Raw genomic sequence first — 18,391 nt, 5'->3', positions numbered from 1 at the left:
AGCATTAGTTATTTTATTTAGCTTGCAAGCTTGATTCATTTCACAGAGGCATAAGACACATCCAGTCTCCTACACCCCGGAAAGCGAATGAACAAAGAGACAAAGGGATCTCTGCAAATCAATTCAAATGGTATCAAGTTTCACATACACGATTCCCATAGGTCATCCTATACCCCTCCTGACCTAGTCAGACATTCTGATTGGCTCACTTCCAATCCCTTCCTCTGGCCCCTATTACCCAGCATCCTTTTCTCCTCCTTCGGTGGATACACCTCCTCCTTGCTTTGCCATGCGGTCTGAAATCCTTTGTCTGTGAACTCACCAGAATGAGACTGGCCTATCTCTACATTACAGTAACTAATATCTCTAAAGTAACTATTTTATATCACATTCATCATGACCACAGAGGTAAGAGTGGGACCAGGCGAGGGCAGTCCCACCCACCTGCTAACTGGAGCCTTGAGTTTAGAGTGGAAGGCGCGCTCCAACCATGTCAAAGACAGGATGAATGACACCATCGCCTTTTTCAAACTTTGTGAAAGGTTATTTCACTGCTGTGTCAAAGGCACAAAACTGAAACCTCAGGCGGATGAGAGGTTTGGGCAGACGAGAAAACATTGAAGGATTCTGGAGAGGGAATGCAGGATGGAGCTGGGCTAGTAGATTAGAACCACAGGACCCAAAAGTGTATTTGGTCGGAGCTACGAGATTTTGGCTAATTGAAAAGGGAGACGGATATAATAAACCATTCGTATTATCAGCGAGCCTGCAGTTCGGAACGATCAACAGGTGAATCGGGTTAAGAGGTCACGAGTTGGATAGAATTCGCACTAATGAGCTTAAAGAATTAAGACCGGAAATAGAGAAAACAGAGGGGAGCTGGTGATACAGGAGCTCCTTGAAGAGAGAGGGAAGTGAATTGAGGGGAATTGCTTAATTACAATGGGAATAAAGGAAGTTCAAAATTGGTAAGTCGTAAACTGTAACTGGAGGATATTGGAATTTTGAGGAATGCAACAATAATGTAATTTGTCAAAGCAAAGTGGATTTAATGGGACAAAGTGACTTATTATGAGAATAGAATAAAAATAACTTGAATGAAGCGCTGTGATGTTTAATTAGGAATAGAGAAGAAGGGAACTTAATGGAACATATTGATTGTTAGGTAAGAAATAGGAATAGAGGAGAGTTGTTTAAAAGGTTAAACTATAGGATGTATGCAATGTTTGTAGGTAAATGACGGGGAAGGCATTCAGTGTTTAAGAAGAAATAGATGGTGCAGAATGCCAGAGAAAAACTTACCGTGGAATTGGAAAAGAAAAACTCCAGACTTGAGGCAAAAAACAATAAAAGAGGGTATGGGAAATCTCTCCCCTATCTGGCTGTGATTGAGACGGAAATGTAACAGTTATTACATGAGTAATCAGTCAGTCACAATTGTCGCTGCGGGTCGATAAATCATTGACTGGTGAACACCTTTCTCCAAATTCCCCACTGATCAGAATAAAGATTGATGAAACATACATCAATGACCTCTGTTCATTCCATCGCGTGTCATTTCACTCTGAAACTGACCTTGGCTGCCAGGAGAGCCCACTCGCGTTCTCCTGAGACACATTTTATGCAATAAATTGTCACTGTAACAACCCATATTCTGGACTCATCTTCAGAGAGTCTAAATCATGTACATAACATGATTCAGATGTGACACATTCCTTATGTCCACCTGGAACGCTAGTACAGTGGTTAAATTACTGGGGTAATAATTCGGAGTCCTGGAGTGAAAGTTCCACCAGCTGGGGGAATATATTTGACTAAAGAAATAAATCGGGAACAAACTTGAGTCTCAATAATAGTGAGCGTATCATCACAGGAGTATGACAACAAAGGCAGAGGTTAGCATTGTTTTACAGGGTGGTGGCTGGGGAAGCTCGAAAATTATGTTACAGTTATACAAAACATTGGGGAGGCCACATTTGGAATACTGTGTCCAATTTTGATCACCACACTACCAGAAGGACGTGGAGGCTTTGGCAAGAGTAGAAAAAAGGCTTACCAGGATGTTGCCTGGTATGGAGGGCATTAGCTATGAGGAGAGATTGAATAAACTGGGATTGTTTTCCCTCGAGAGATGGAGGCTGAGGGGTGACCTGAAAAAAGTTTATAAAATTATTAGTGGTATAGATAGGGTGAACAGTTGGAGACTTTTCCCCAGGGCACAATTGAAAATTACAAGGGGGCACAAGTTCAAGGTGAGGGGGTTAGGTTCGGTGGTGATTTGCGGGGGAAGGTTTTTACACAGAGGGCGGTGTGGCCTGCAATGCATTGCCAAGTGAGGTGGTTGAGGCAGATACGTTAGTGACCTTTAAGACTTATCTGGATAGGCACATGAACAGACGGGGTATGGAAGGATACAGGCGGTTGGTCTAGATAGGACACGTGATCGGCGCAGTCTTGGAGGGCCGAAGGGCCTGTTCCTGTGCTGCATTGTTCTTTGTTCTTTGTTCTATTAGTTCTTTGATAGGAACGCTGTTACAAACGAGTGGGCGTTGAAGACGCTGTTTTTATGGTGATATTTTGGGAAATGTGGATGTACAAAGTGTTTCCTTGTGAACAAAAGTGAAGAGACAGATGCAGCAAACAATTAGAAAGACAAATGGCAAGTTAGCCTTCATCGCAAGAGGATTTGAGTTCAGAAGTACACATATCTTAGTGTAGTAACACAGGGCCTTGGTGAGACCACAGCGGGAGTACTGTGTTCAGTTTTTGGCTCCCTACCTGACAACGGATATAACTACCAAGGAGAGCATGTAGCACAGGCTCAGTACACTGATATCAGGATTGCAGCAACTGTCCTTTGAGGAGAGTTGGTTTGATTGGGCCTGTATTCGAGATAAAATTCATGAGGTTTCCGAAATCAGAATGAAAGAATGAATTGAAACAAACGCAGTCACCGCTGTATAGGATAAAGATGTTAAACAGGCACCCTGAGAATTCCAGAGACGGAGTGATAGAGAGAGATTTACACCTGAGGAACAATGTGAACGCATTTCAAAAGGCGCAAAACGGGCGTGAGATTTTTCCAGGTTTGAGGAACTTCAGTCTTGCAGATAGATTAGAGAAACTGCATTTGTTTTCTCAGGGAAGGGAGGTTTGAGAGTAAATTGAATTGTGCTGAAAATCAGGATGGGGTCGGGGTTGGAGGACTCACTTTAAAATGGGTAGATAGAGAATAACAGAAAATACTGGGCAATCTCAGCAGGTCTGGCAGCATCTGTGGAGAGAGAAGGGAGTTAACATTTCCAGTCGGGATGACACTTTGTCAAATCTTTTGATTGTCCAGTATTTTCTGTTTTTGTTTCAGATTCCAGCAGCCGCAGTAATTTGCTTTGATCTCAGATAGAGAATAAACGTCAAAAACCATAGGACACAGTTTTCAGACGATAAACAATGTAACCAGGGGCTGGTTTAGCACACGGCTAAATAGCTGGCTTTTAAAGCAGGCCAGCCGCACGGTTCAATTCCCGTACCAGCCTCCCGAACAGGTGCTGGAATGGGGTGACTAGGGGCTTTTCACTGTAACTTGATTTGAAGCCTACTTGTGACAATAAGCAAATTTCATTTCATTTTTTAATCAACAGTGACATTAAGGAAATTATATTCTAAGTTATTCTTTCACAGGATCTGGACACCGCAGGGGAGGCCAACAATTATTGCCCATCCCGAATTGCGGTTGAGATATTGGTGCGGAAGCAATTTCTTGCACCTCTGCAGTACAAGTGTAACAGGGACACCCATAGTCCAGTTACAGAGGAGTTCCAGAATATTGATCCAGTGACAATGATGGAATGGCGATAGATATCCGAGACTGCATGGTATGTAGCGGTGCTGTTGACGGAGTCTTGGTGATTTTCTGCAGGCATCTTGTACATGGTTCACACTGCTGCCACTGAGTGTTGATGGTGGAGGGACCGGATGGTAAAGTTGGTGAATGGAGTGCCAGTCCAGCGGGCTGCTTTTTCCTGGGCAGTGTCAATCTTCTTGATTGTTATTGGATCTGCACTCATCCAGGCAAGTGGAGAGTGTGCCAAGACACCCCTGGTGAGTACTTTGCAGATTTTGGCCAGAGCTTGGGGACTCAGGACATGAGTTACTCACTGCAGAATTCCCAGCATCCAACCTGTTCTTGTAGACTCGATATTTATATCATTAGTCCAGTTCAGTTTTTGGTCTATGGCAACTATCAGGATGTTGATCATGAAATATTCAACGATGGAAACGTTATTATATGTCAAGGTAATATGAGTAGATTATCTCTCGCTCCGTATACTAATTTCCCAGCACTTATGTCATTGTCATTGTTTAAGAAGGGAGGGAGGCAGAAGACGGGAGATTATAGGCCGGTTAGCCTGACTTCGGTCATTGGTAAGATTTTAGAGTCTGTTATTAAAGATGAGACCGTGAAGCAGTTGGAAGTGCATGGTAAAATAGGACTGAGTCGGCACGGCTTCGTCAAAGGGAGGTCGTGTCTGACAAATCTGTTAGAGTTCTTTGAGGTGGTAACAAGGAAGTTAGACAAAGGAGAACCAGTAGACGTGATATATTTAGATTTCCAGAAGGCCTTTGACAAGGTGCCGCACAGGAGACTGTTAAATAAGTTAAGGGCTCATGGTGTTCAGGGTAAGATCCTGGCATAGATAGAGGATTGGCTGACTGGCAGAAGGCAAAGAGTGGGGATAAAGGGGTCTTTTTCAGGGTGGCAGCCGGTGACTAGTGGTGTGCCTCAGGGGTCTGTGCTGGGACCACAACTTTTTACAATATACATTAATGATCTGGAAGAAGGTACTGAAGGCACTTTTGCTAAGTTTGCAGATGAGACAAAGATCTGTAGAGGAACAGGTAGTATTGAGGAAGCAAGGGGGCTGCAGAAGGAATTGGGCAAGCTAGGAGAGTGGGCAATGAAGTGGAAAATGAAATACAACGTGGAAAAGTGTGAGGTTATGCACTTTGGAAGGAGGAATCTAGGCATAGACTATTTTCTAAATGAGAAAAGCTTCGGAAAGCACAAAGGGACTTGGGAGTCCTTGTTCATGACTCTCTTAAGGTTAATGTGCAGGTTCAGTCGGCAGTTAAGAAGGCAAATGCAATGTTAGCATTCATGTTGAGAGGGCTAGAATACAAGACCAGGGATGTACTTCTGAGGCTGTATAAGGCTCTAATCAGACCCCATTTAGAGTATTGTGAGCAGTTCTGGACCCCATATATAAGGAAGGATGTGCTGGCCTTGGAAAGGGTCCAGAGGTGGTTCACAAGAATTGTCCCTGGAATGAACAACTTGTCGTATGAGGAACGTTTGGGGACTCTGGGTCTGTACTCATTGGGAGTTTAGAAGGATGTGAGGGGACCTTATTGAAACGTACAAGATACTGCAAGGCCTGGATAGAGTGGACATGGAGAGGATGTTTCCACTTGTAGGAAAAACTAGAACCAGAGGACACCATCTCAGATTAAAGGGACGATCCTTTGAAACAGAGATGAGGAGGAATTTCTTCAGCCAGAGGGTGATGAATCTATGGAACTCTTTGCCGTAGAAGGCTGTGGAGGCCAAGTCACTGAATGTCTTTAAGGCAGAGATAGATAGGTTTTTGATTAAAAAGGGGATCAAGGGTTATGGTGAGAAGACAGGAGAATGGGAATTAGAAAAATATCAGCCACGATTGAATGGTGGATCAGACTCGATGGGCCAAGTGGCCTAATTCTGCTCCTATGTCTTATGGTCTTATGGTCTATGGTGACAAAAATATTGTTCGTACTTGTCAACCCAAGACTGAATACCGTCCAAGTATTGCATCAGATGGTCACGCACTGCTTGCGTATCTGTGGAGCCGCGGGTGATGTGGAACATTGCGCAATTATCAGTGAAAATGCCAATTCTGACCTTATGGTTGAGGGAACGTCATTGGTGAAGCACCTGAAGGCGGTTGGACTGAGACCAATACAGTGAGACTCTCCTGCAGTGAAGCACCGGGTCGCAGAGGTTTGATGTCCAACCACTGCCACCATTTTCCTTTGTAACCGGTCCAACTGGGAGTTTGCTGTTTCTCGTAACCCTCATTGACTTCAGGTTTGCTCGGGCTCCTTGATGCCACATATGGTCAAACACTGCCTTGAGATCAGCTGAGGATCAGGGAGGAAGTTATTGCTGTGTAAGTGCCTTATTGTGGCACTATCGATGACACATTCCATCACTTAACTGATGATCGCGAGTAGAGTGATGAGGCGTAATTAGCCTGCTTGGATTTTATCCAGTTTCTGTGGACTGTGCATAACTGGGCAATTTCCCAAAATGCTCGGCAGATGTCAGGGTTGTAGCGTGAGAAACGTGACTAGTGGTGCGACTAGTTCTGGAGACCAAGAATTGCGCAGAATAGTGTCAGGGCCCGTAACTTTTGCAGTATCCCTTGTTTGGATATCACACAGAGTGAATCGAATGGGCTGTGGACTGGCATCTGTGATTAAGGGGACCCCCGGAGGAGGTCGAGTTGGATTAGTCACATGAAACCTTTGTTTGATTTTCTTTTGCAAAGGGTTCAGTACCGTCTTTTGCAATGACTGGCTCTGACATCACAGCACATGGGGATATTGTCGATGCCTCCTCCTCCAGTTCAGTGTTTAATTGTCCACCGCCATTCAAGACTTGATCTTGAATTTAAATCTCAACCATCGTTTGTGGACTGGTTCATCTTTGGACAGTCCATGGTTGGGGTCTGAAATGAACTGCCTGAAAGGGTGGAGAATCCAGACTTAATCAGGAGAGAACTGGATAAGCAACTGACGAGAAAATAAAACAAGGAGATTATGAGGAGACTTGAAAATGAGAGGTGGTGTTCGTGCAGCGCGCCGATACGGACAGACGAGTCCCAATACCCAACTGCTGGATTGCAACCATTCTATGATATTTTGGTCTCACTGATGTTTCCCAACAAATTACCATGGTGAAAGAGAGCAATCATGTCCATGAGTATGACTGAACATCACCAATATTAGTAAGACTAGGAACTTAATTTCTGAGGAACATGAAGGGTGCAGGCCATTCACTGGACCAATATGAGAACCAGGGATGGGATGTCTAATGTTTGAAGGAAGACTTCCTTGGTTGTTTAGCACATCTTCCAATGATGATTTGCTATTCTGCATAATCAGACTTGTCCTGACTTGAGGTTCCAATTAACTCTCAGCTTTGATTACATTTCAACCACAGGGAATTAACATAGTTGTCGTCATCTGTTTAAGCAAACTTCAAAAAACACATTTGGAATAATTCTTCAACCTCAATATCCCCGTGGGGATCGTCGGGGTATAAAGTAATTGCACTTGTAATGCCTAACCTGAGTTTATTTCAGAGATATTGGGCGAAATTCTCCCCCAACGGCGGGATGCCCGCCGACTGGCGCCCAAAACAGCGCCAATCAGACGGGCATCGCGCCGCCCCAGCGGTGCGGAATGCTCCACATCTTTGGGGGCCGAGCCCCAACATTGAGGGGCCAGGCCGGCGCCGGAGGGATTTCCGCCCCGCCAGCTGGCGGAAACGGCCTTTGTTGCCCCGTCATCTGGCGCGGAAATGACATCTCCGGGTGGCGCATGCGCGGGAGTGTCAGCGGCCGCTGACAGTTTCCCATGCATGTGCAGTGGGGAGAGTCTCTTCCGCCTCCGCCATGGTGGGGGCCGTTGCAGAGGCGGAAGGGAAAGAGTGCCCCCACGGCACAGGCCCGCCCGCGGATCGGTGGGCCCCGATCGCGGGCCAGGCCACCGTGGGGACACCCCCAGGGGTCAGATCGCCCCGCGCCCCCCACCCAGGACCCCGGAGCCCGCCCACGCCGCCTTGTCCCGCCGGTAAATAGCGACTCTAATTTACGCCGGCGGGACAGCCAATTTATTGGCGGGACTTCGGCCCATCCGGGCCGGAGAATCGAGCGGGGGGGCCCGCCAACCGGCGCAGCCCGATTCCCGCCCACGCCCAATCTCCGGTACCGGAGACTTCGGCAACCGGTAGCGGCGGGATTCACGGCGGCCAACGGCCATTCTCCGACCCGCTGGGGGGTCCGAGAATGACGCCCCTGATCTCAATGACCCTGTGTTACTGTGGCTATTTTTGGGAGCAGAATTGTACAGATTACGGGTCACTAACAACAGTGCCTCCCTGACCCCATATGTTTCTGGGTTCACCTGTCAGTGTAGAATTGTACTCAGTGTGGGTCACGAACAAGAGTGGATTACATGACCCCGGTTGCCATGTGTTACTGGGAGCAGCTGTCAGTGTAGAATTGTACCGAGTGTGAGACACAAACTATAGTGTAATGCCGGTCCCCAGTTAGCATGTGTTACTGGGAGCACCTAAATTTTGCTGACTGTAAGGCACTAATACAAGTGGAATAGGGTGACCCTATTTTGAAATGACACTTTATTTGGAGAGTATCTCTCCAATTAATGGAGCTCCATCTGTGTTTCACCAATACAATAGTTTAAAAACAGGAAGAGCTTTTCTGTTGGCTCGTGATGTGTGGCAGTGCACGTATAAAGAGAAATGTCTTGATATTTTCCTATTTCCCATTGTTGATGTAGAATTGTCTTGACTGTGAATCATGAGTAATAGTGGAAGACCTGACCCTACTGATGATGTATTACTGAGATTTACTGTCTGTCTAGAATGTGGGCCACTAATCAGAATGAATACCTGAAAGTAGTGACCATTTATTACTGGGAGTTCCTTCAGGGAATAATTCAACTGTGTTTGTCGCTGTTCAGAGTGGAATACCTGACTCCAGTGAAAATGTATCATTGGGACTATCTGTCCGTGTAGAATTGGACTGTGTGTGGATCGTTAACCAGAGTGGAATATCTGACCGCAGTTAGTGTATGCTACTGGGAATATCTGTCAATGTTACAAAGCACAGAGTGTGGATCACTAACTGGTGTGTAACACCTCACCACGGTTAGGATATTGTTCCTGCAGAATCTTCCATTGTTTAATTACGTTCGGTGTGGGGAACCATCTTTTTCTTACTCTGGGTAGGGGTAATGACAGCACCTTTTGCAACTGAATAATTGCCTTCTTCAGTCCCGAGAGTGGCTGAGTCAGGAATGAACTGTATTAAATTTTAAATGACTTCAACATTATGAAGTTAAAACTCTGATGATTATGAAGTTACAGATGTTACAGCAGAGAAACTCGGCATTTGTGCCAACTGAGTTCCATCTGACTTTGTGCTGCGCACCTGCCTCCTCTGTTCCAGCTCATCGAATCCCATCAGAATGCATTTCCATCCCTGTCTCCTTCATGCACTGAGCTCACGTCCTTTAAATGTTTCGATTCTGAACTATTCCGTTTCCCAAGGATTCCCCATTCTCACCACTCGGAACAAACAGTTCCGCCTTTACTTTCTAAGTAGACACGCTCACATGTGGAAATAACTTCTACATATGCCCCTCTCAAACCAGTCTATAATTTTAGGGTAATCTATTGGGTCATCACGCAGTCTTCTCCCATCCTTAGAATAGTGCCTCAGTCGGTTCAATATTTCACCACACCTATCATTTCCAATGGTGGCATTATTACTGAAAATACCGTGTGCACCTACTTCAATGCCTCGACATGATTTGTAGACTAGAACCGTATATACTGTGCTAAATGTGCTATAACCTTGGTTTTACATAAGCTAATATGACCTTGTTTCTTTTAATGGTCTTCTTGTAGGCATGCACCCAGTGCTTTGAGCATATTAACATAATCAAAATAAACTCGCTTTCATTTCAATAATTGATGCATTTGCAACCCCGGTATCCTAATAATAGTCAGTGATTCAAATGAGAGTCCACTGTCTAACTGAATGATTTGAGCCAGGGAGGAATGTCTCCTATTCCGGGGATTGATCCGAATCCTGGATGGGTTACAACCTCGGGAGTGACCGAAGTCCAGAGAAGGGTTTGCCAACCGATCAGTTTCTTTGTTTCATGATTAGAATATTAAACATGCCTCACAGAATCACAGAAAAATACAGTGTAGAAAAGGCCCTTCGGCCCATCGAGTCTGCACCGCCGCATGGTCTGCCCATCCTAATCCCATTTACCGCACTTGGCTCATAGCCTCGAATGTTAAGAGATGCCAAGTGCTCATCCCGGTAGTTTTGAAGGATGTGAGGCAACCTGCCTCTACTACTCTCCCAGGCAGTGCATTCCAGACCGTCATCACCCTCTGGGTAAAAAGGTTTTTCCTCAAACCCTCCCTGAACCATCTGCTCCTCACCTTGAACTTGTGTCCCCTCGTAACCAAGCCTTCAGCTACGGGGAACAGCTGTTCTCCATCCACCCTGTCCATGCGCCTCATAATCTTGTACACCTTGATTAGGTCACCCCTCAGTATTCTCTGCTCTAGTGAACACAATCCAAACCTATCCAACCTCTCTTCATAACTAAAATGTCCCATCCCAGGCAACATCTGTTGAAACGCCTCTTCAGGCACTCCAGTGCAAGCACATACTTACTATAATGCGATGACTAGAACTGCACACAGTATTCCAGCTGTGGTATCACCAATGCTCTACATAACTCCAACATGACTTCCGTGCTTTTACTATCTATGCCTCGATTGATAATTGCAAGTGTACCATATGCCTTTTTCACCACCCTATTAACCTGCCCTTCTGCCTTCAGAGATCTAATTACAAACACGCCAAGGTCCCTTTGTTCCACAGGACTTCCCAGTGTGGTGTCATTCATTGAATATTTCCTTGTCAACTTGCTCCTTCCAAAATGTAACGCCTCACACTTTCCGATAACTTTCCCTCCCTGTGACAACTTGCTCAATAACCTCACAATCTCTCTCCCAGAGTTCCATAGCTGCCTCCTCATTCTCCTGGGTGAAGATAAATGTGAAATATTAATTTAACACACTACCAATCCCTCTGGCTCCACCACAGATTCCCCCCTTGGTCCCGAATGGACCCTACTGTTTCTCTAGTTATCCTCTTCCCATTGATATACTGAGAGAATATCCTGGGATTTTCCCTACTTTTACCAGCTAGAGATTTCTCATATCCCCTCTTTGCTTTCTCAAGCTCAATCCTGCCCTTTCTGTACTCCACGAATGTGTATGTTGATTTGTTTCCCTTGTACTTATGAAGGGCCTCTCTCTTCCTTCTCATTGTATCCTGAATATCTCTGGCCATCCATGCTTCTCTGGGTTTGTTACTCCTTCCTGTTACCCTAAAGGGAACATGTTGGGCCTGTACCCTCCCCATTTCCTCTTTGAACCCACCACCCACCCCCCCCCCCCACCCACTGCTCTTCCGTAGATCTCCCCGCCAGTAACTTTTCCCAATCTACCTTGGCCAGATCCGGCCTTATTTTATTAAAGTCTGCTCTTCCCCAATCCAACAAAACTTTCTGCAATTTGCTTATTTCCTTGTACATAATAAATTGACATTGCACCATGTTGAGGTCGCTATCACTAAAATGCTCCCCCGCCATCACGTCTACCACTCTGTCTGGCTTCATTCCCCAGCATTAGGTCCAGCACTGCAACATCACTTGTTGGACCCTCCACACATAAGTTTTATGAACTCTGCTCCATATAAGCCCTTAACACAATGACTACGCCAGTTAATATTGGGAAAGTTGAATTCACCCCCGTATAATTACTCTGTTATTTTTACATCTGCAAATTACGCCCATATTTGCTTCTCAATTTCCCTCTGGCTATTCGGGGGTCTATAATAAACACCTAGCAATGTGGCTGTCCCTTTTTTATTCCAAGCTCTACCCACAAAGCTTCAATTAATGCAACCCCCAAGATGCAACACTAGGCAGCACGGTATCAGAAGTGGATAGCTCTGTGGCTTCACAGCACCAGGGTCCCAGATTCGATTCCCCACTGGGTCACTTTCTGTATGGAGTCTGCACCTTCTTCCCGTGTCCGTGTGGGTTTGCTCCAGTTTCCTCCCACAGTCCGAAGACATGCAGCTTGGATGGATTGGCCATGATAAATTGCTCTTAGTGACCAAAAAAGGTTCGGGAGGTTATTGGGTTACGGGGATAGGGTGGAAGTGAGGGCTTACGTGGGTCAGTGCAGACTCGATGGGCCGAATGGCCTCCTTCTGCACTGTATGTTCTCTCTCATCTCTCCTTACTGCAGTAATTGTCTTTATAACTAATAGTGCAATTCCTCCCCCTCTTTTGCCCCCTCCCCTGTCCGTCCTGAAGATTCTGTATCCCGGGGAGGCTAAGCTGCCAATCCTGCCCCTCTCTCAACCACGTGTCCGCGATGGCTACTATATCATAATTCCACGTGTCAATCCTCGCCCTTAACTCATCCGTTTTACCTGTAATACTCCGTTAATAAAGCAGAGGCCATTCAGCCTTCTCTTACTCTCCTGCAACTTACTGCCACTGTATTCCCTCTGACTTGATTGTTTTTCTGTGATACACTCTGTCCCTATTCTGGTAACAGTCTGCGTCCCCTTCCCCTGCCACCTGCAAGTGATCTGCTGCATGTCCCAGCTGCTTATCTGTTCAGCCTGGAGGTTTAGCTTGGAGACAAGGTGAGGTCATTATTGCGATTTTTTTACCTCTTAAGCAATCCCAAATCCAATGTTTGCGTGACAAAAGCAGTCCTTACTACATGGGCTCAGAAACCAGGAATGTTTATTGGTAATTTTCAGTCTTCCCTCTTTCTCTGACAGCGAATTTAATGGTAATTGTGGGAAAGTGTGGCCTCTCCGCTGGTACCGTTCGTTACCTGGTAGCCATGGCAATGGCAGATCTCCTGTCAATTATCACTGAGGTCATACTCAACCGAATCAATAATTATTATTTCCCAATGGTTTTAATGGAATTCACCCCTGCGTGTCGAGTTCGATATGTCCTGCTCCGTATAGGCATCGACTGTTCTGTATGGTTCACCGTCACCTTCACTTTTGATCGATTTGTCCTTATTTGTTGTCAGAAGCTGAAATCTAAATATTGCACCAAGACAACTGCGGAGGTGATACTAGCAACAACCGGCATTTTTCTCTGTTTAAAAAACATTCCCCTGTACTTCAGATTTGAACCCAGCAGGATAGTTAACAATGTTGAAATCAGATGTTCTAATAAGCCAAGCTACTTTACTGACCCGGTTTGGATTGGATTCAGAATGTTTGATAAGGTTTTAACTCCTTTGCTGCCATTCGGTTTAATTCTGCTGCTCAACGCTCTGACAGTCAGACACATTTTAGTGGCCAGTCGAGCCCGGAAGGCACTAAGGGGTCAGAGGAAGAGAGAGAATGTCAGTGACCCAGAGATGGAGAGCAGAAGGAAATCTATGATTTTACTCTTCACTCTATCGGGCAGCTTCATACTCCTGTGGTTTATGTATATTTTATCTTTTTTTGATGTCGATGGATATTTAGATAATAGTTCTTCTTATATCTTTGAAAAAGTCTCATACATGCTGCGGAATTTAAATTGCTGCACCAATGCGTTTATTTATGTGGTGACTCAGTCCAAATTTAGAGAACAGGTTGTGAAGTTCGTGAGATATCCGGCTGTGTCAATTATTAAATTAATGAAGAAACAGAAACACTGAGAGGAGCTCAATGGCCCAGTGCTCAAGGGTAACAGAGGAATGCAGGAGGACTGGAAGGAAACCCCCCGAGGAGGGAATACGACAGATCGGGCCACGATGGATAAGCGCTGACATTCAGAGGAGCGGCTGTAAAGGGGCCAGGAGGACAGACAGCACAGTCTCTGAATATCAGGAAATACTGATGTGGAGATGCTGGCGTTGGACTGGGGTGGGCACAGTAAGAAGTCTGACAACACCAGGTTAAATCCAACAGGTTTGTTTCAAATCACTAGCTTTCAGAGCACTGCTCCTTCAGCAGGTGAGTGAAGAGGTGGGTTCCACAACCCATACATTGACAAAATCACTCGACACCAGCATCCCCCATGACGACGGCATTGCTGCAACAGCCTGAGTCCTCAACACCAACAACTACCAATCTCCAGACGCAATTCTGCAACTCATCCGCTTCATCCTGGATCACAACGTCTTCACCATCGACATCAAGTTCTTCGTCCAGACTCACGGAACAGCCGTGGGGATCAGATTTGCATCCCAATACGCCAACTTCATCACGCACAAGTTCGAACAAGACCTCCTCACTGCACAGGACCTTCAACAACAGACACATTGATGACATTTTTTTCCTTTGGACCCACAGCGATGAATCACTGAAATGACAACACAATGACATTAATAAGTTCCATCCCACCATCAGACTCATCATGGACTACTCTCCAGAATCAGTTGCATTCTTGGACACATGCATCTCCATCAAGGACGGTCACCTCAGCACTTCCCGCAAGCCCAAGGACAATCTCACGATGCTCCACTTCTCCAGCTTCCACCCTAAACACATTAAAGAAGCCATCCCCTATGGACAAGCCCTCCATATGCACAGGATCTGTTCAGTCAAGGAGGAACGTAACAGACATCTATAGACACTGAAAGACGCACTCGTAAGAACAGGATATGGTGCACGACTCATCGATCAACAGTTCCAACGTGCCACAGCAAAAAACCGCACCAAGCTCCACAGAAGACAAACATGGGACACAACCGACAGAGTACCGTTCGCCGTCCAGTACTTCCCCAGGGCAGAGAAACTACAACATCTTCTTCGCAGCCTTTAACATGCCATCAATGGAGACGAACATCTTGACAAGGCCATCCCCACACCCCACTGCTTGCCTTCAGACAAGCACACAGCCTCAAACAGGCCAACGTTGTCTACCTCGTACGCTGCAGGAAAGGATGTCCCGAAGCGTGGCACATTGGCGAGACCATGCAGACGCTGCGACAACGAATGATCGGACATCGTGCGACAATCGCCAGGCAGAAATGTTCCCTTCCAGTCGGGGAACACTTCAGCAGTCAAGGGTATTTAACCTTTGATCTTCGGGTAAGCGTTCTCCAAGGCGGTCTTCAGGATGCACGACAATGCAGAATCGCCGAGCAGAAACTGATAGCCAGGTTCTGCACTACAGCCTCAACCGAAACCTTGGACTCATGTTGCATTACATTCATCCCCCACCATCTGGCCTGGGCTTGCAAACTCCTACCAACTGTCCTGGCTTGAGACAATTGACACCTGTTTAACCTGCGATGATACTTCTCCCCAGTTGCTCCGTCTGAACCTGTAAAGACATAATTACCTGCAAAGACTCGCATTCAAAGTATCGTCTTGCATCATTGACATTGTCTGTATATGTGGATGTGGAACTCACCTCTTCATTCACCTGAGGAATGCGCTGTGCTCCGAAAGCTACTGATTTGAAACAAACCTGTTGGGCTTTAACCTGGACTTCTTGATGCATCAGGAAATACAACAGCAGGCCCGTGCCTCCTCCACCTCCTCTGTCTCGATTCTCAACACCTTCAGTCGTCTCAGAAGAAAGAATAGAGCTTTCCGGGTCGGAGAATGGCCGTTGGCCGCCGTGAATCCCGCCCCCGCCCCCGCCGAAGTCTCCGAAGGGAGAAAAGTCGGCGGGGCGTTAATGGCGCCGCTGCCGCGGAGAATGTCACGGGTCTGCGCAAGGCAGCCGATTTTCGGCCTGCCGATATTCTCCCTTCCGGATGGGCCGAAGTCCCGTCGACGTGATGACCGTTCACGTCGACGTGAATCAAACCTCCTTTTCATCGGCGTGACCCGGTGCTCCAGGCTCACGCCGACCAGCGAGGAGGTGAGTGACGGCCTGGGTGGTTGGCTCTGGGCAGGAAATGGCGTGGCCGCAGACTGATTGCCTGAGGAGAGGTGTGTCTCGGCTTGTGTGTGTGTGCGGCGGGGGGCGGGGGGGGGGGTGGTTAGAGTAGGCTGGGCTCCGGGGGAGTGCCGGGAGGGGGTCCGTGCCGGGGTGGAGGTTGGGGAGGGGGTCCGTGCCGGGGTGGAGGTTGGGGGGGGGTCCGTGCTGGGGTGGAGGTTGGAGGTTGGGGAGGGGGTCCGTGCCGGGTTGGAGGTTGGGGGGGGTCCGTGCTGGGGTGGAGGTTGGGGGTTGGGGAGGGGGTCTGTGCCGGGGTGGAGGTTGGGGAGGGGGTCCGTGCCGGGGTGGAGGTTGGGGGGGGTCCGTGCTGGGGTGGAGGTTGGGGGTTGGGGAGGGGGTCCGTGCCGGGGTGGAGGTTGGGGGGGGGTCCGTGCTGGGGTGGAGGTTGGGGGTTGGGGAGGGGGTCCGTGCCGGGGTGGAGGTTGGGGGGGGGTCCGTGCTGGGGTGGAGGTTGGGGGTTGGGGAGGGGGTCCGTGCCGGGGTGGAGGTTGGGGGGGGGTCCGTGCTGGGGTGGAGGTTGGGGGTTGGGGAGGGGGTCCGTGCCGGGGTGGAGGTTGGGGGGGGGTCCGTGCTGGGGTGGAGGTTGGGGGTTGGGGAGGGGGTCCGTGCCGGGGTGGAGGTTGGGGGGGGGTCCGTGCTGGGGTGGAGTTTGGGGGTTGGGGAGGGGGTCCGTGCCGGGGTGGAGGTTGGGGAGGGGGTCCTTGCCGGGGTGGAGGTTGGGGAGGGGGTCCGTGCCGGGGTGGAGGTTGGGGGGGGGTCCGTGCTGGGGTGGAGGTTGGGGGTTGGGGGGGGTCCGTGCTGGGGTGGATGTTGGGGAGGGGGTCCGTGCCGGGGTGGAGGTTGGGGGGGGGGGGTCCGTGCCGGGGTGGGTGATGGGAGGGCAAATGAGTTGGTCCACCTGGCCAGGTGCCAGCCTCCAACAGTTGGACCCATGCGGTCCATGCCACCTGGCTGGGGGGAGGAGGGGATATGGGCAATGATGACATGTCGTCGTTCCCCTCCCCCCCACCAGGCCGTCATGTTTTCAGACCATCCAGCGATGTTGGCCGCCGTGGTGGCAGCCGCTCATGTCTATGTTGCCCTGGATGAGGAGGAGGAGGAGGAGGAGGAGGAGCGTGCCAGAGAGGCGGCGCAGGCTGCCGCAGAGGGGCAGGCGGCAGCCGCCCAGGCTGGAGGGACACCTGACCGACAGGACGAGGAGGGGGAGGAGGACGTCGCGGCCCCACGGCAACGGAGGCACCCGAGGGCGCCCCGTGTGTACCGGCCCCGGCAGTCATACCAGGACCTCACGGACCGGGAATGCAGGAGGAGACTCCGGATGAGCCGGGAAACCGTGGCACACATCTGCCACCTGCTGGCACACCTGTCACCGCGTGGCACTGGCGGGGGACACCCTCTCCCCGTGTCCGTCAAGGTTACGGTGGCCCTGAACTTTTATGCAACGGGGTCATTCCAGGCACCGAGTGGGGACCTGTCCGGCATATCGCAGACATCGGTGCATCGGTGCATCCGGGCAGTGACAGATGCCCTTTATGCCATGGCGCACCGCTACATCCGCTTCCCCGTGGACCGGGCCAGCCAAGATGCCCGGGCCGTGGGCTTCTCTGCCATTGCCGGGTTCCCCATGGTCCAGGGCGCGATCGATGGGATGCACGTCGCCGTGCGGCCACCTGCAGATAACAGGGCCGTGTTCACTAATAGGAAGGGGACCTATTCGATGAACGTACAGGTGGTCTGCGACCACCGCATGATGATCCTGCACGTCTGCGCCCGTCACCCAGGCAGTGTACACGACTCATTCGTGTTGTCGCGGTCATCCATCCCCGGCATGTACGAGGGACGCCCGGCTGAGGGTCTGGTTGCTGGGCGACAGGGGCTACCCATTGCGATCGTGGCTGATGACGCCTATACGGAGGCCACGCAATGAGGCGGAGAACCGCTACAATGATGCCCATGTAGCGACAAGGGGAGTGATCGAGAGGTGCTTTGGCGTGCTGAAGATGCGTTTCAGGTGCCTGGACCTCTCTGGGGGCGCCCTCCAGTATCGGTCAGATAGGGTCGGCCGCATCATTGTGGTGTGCTGCGTCCTGCACAACATAGCCCAGCAGAGGGGCGATGTGCCGCAGGCAGAGGAGGGCGGAGTGGAGGAGCAGCAGGAAGAGGCCCAGTCCTCCCCAGATAAGGGGGATGGGGGCAATGGTCAGGGCAGACGGGGTAGACACAGACGGGTGGCTGTCCACCGTTACCGGCTGGCCCAGCGGGCACGGGACAGACTGATAGACGCCCGCTTCACTGACTAGATGGGCGTGGGAATCGGGTAGTATGGCCACAGACCGCACACCATGACAACAGCCGACCACCCACACCCCCCACCCATCCACCCACCCAGCACCCTCACCCCCCTCCCCAACCCCACACACCCCACCCGCATGCACACCACCCCCCCACTCCCAATTGCCGATCCACCGGCGGCACAACGGGCCGGGCTCACCCAGTTGCGGGTGAACGCCTGTCTATCGCAGGCCATGGAGAA

Source organism: Scyliorhinus torazame, chromosome 4, assembly GCF_047496885.1.
Source record: "Scyliorhinus torazame isolate Kashiwa2021f chromosome 4, sScyTor2.1, whole genome shotgun sequence".
Lineage (NCBI taxonomy): Eukaryota > Metazoa > Chordata > Chondrichthyes > Carcharhiniformes > Scyliorhinidae > Scyliorhinus > Scyliorhinus torazame.
The sequence above is the reverse complement of the archived record's forward strand: the minus strand, read 5'-3'. Positions refer to the sequence as shown.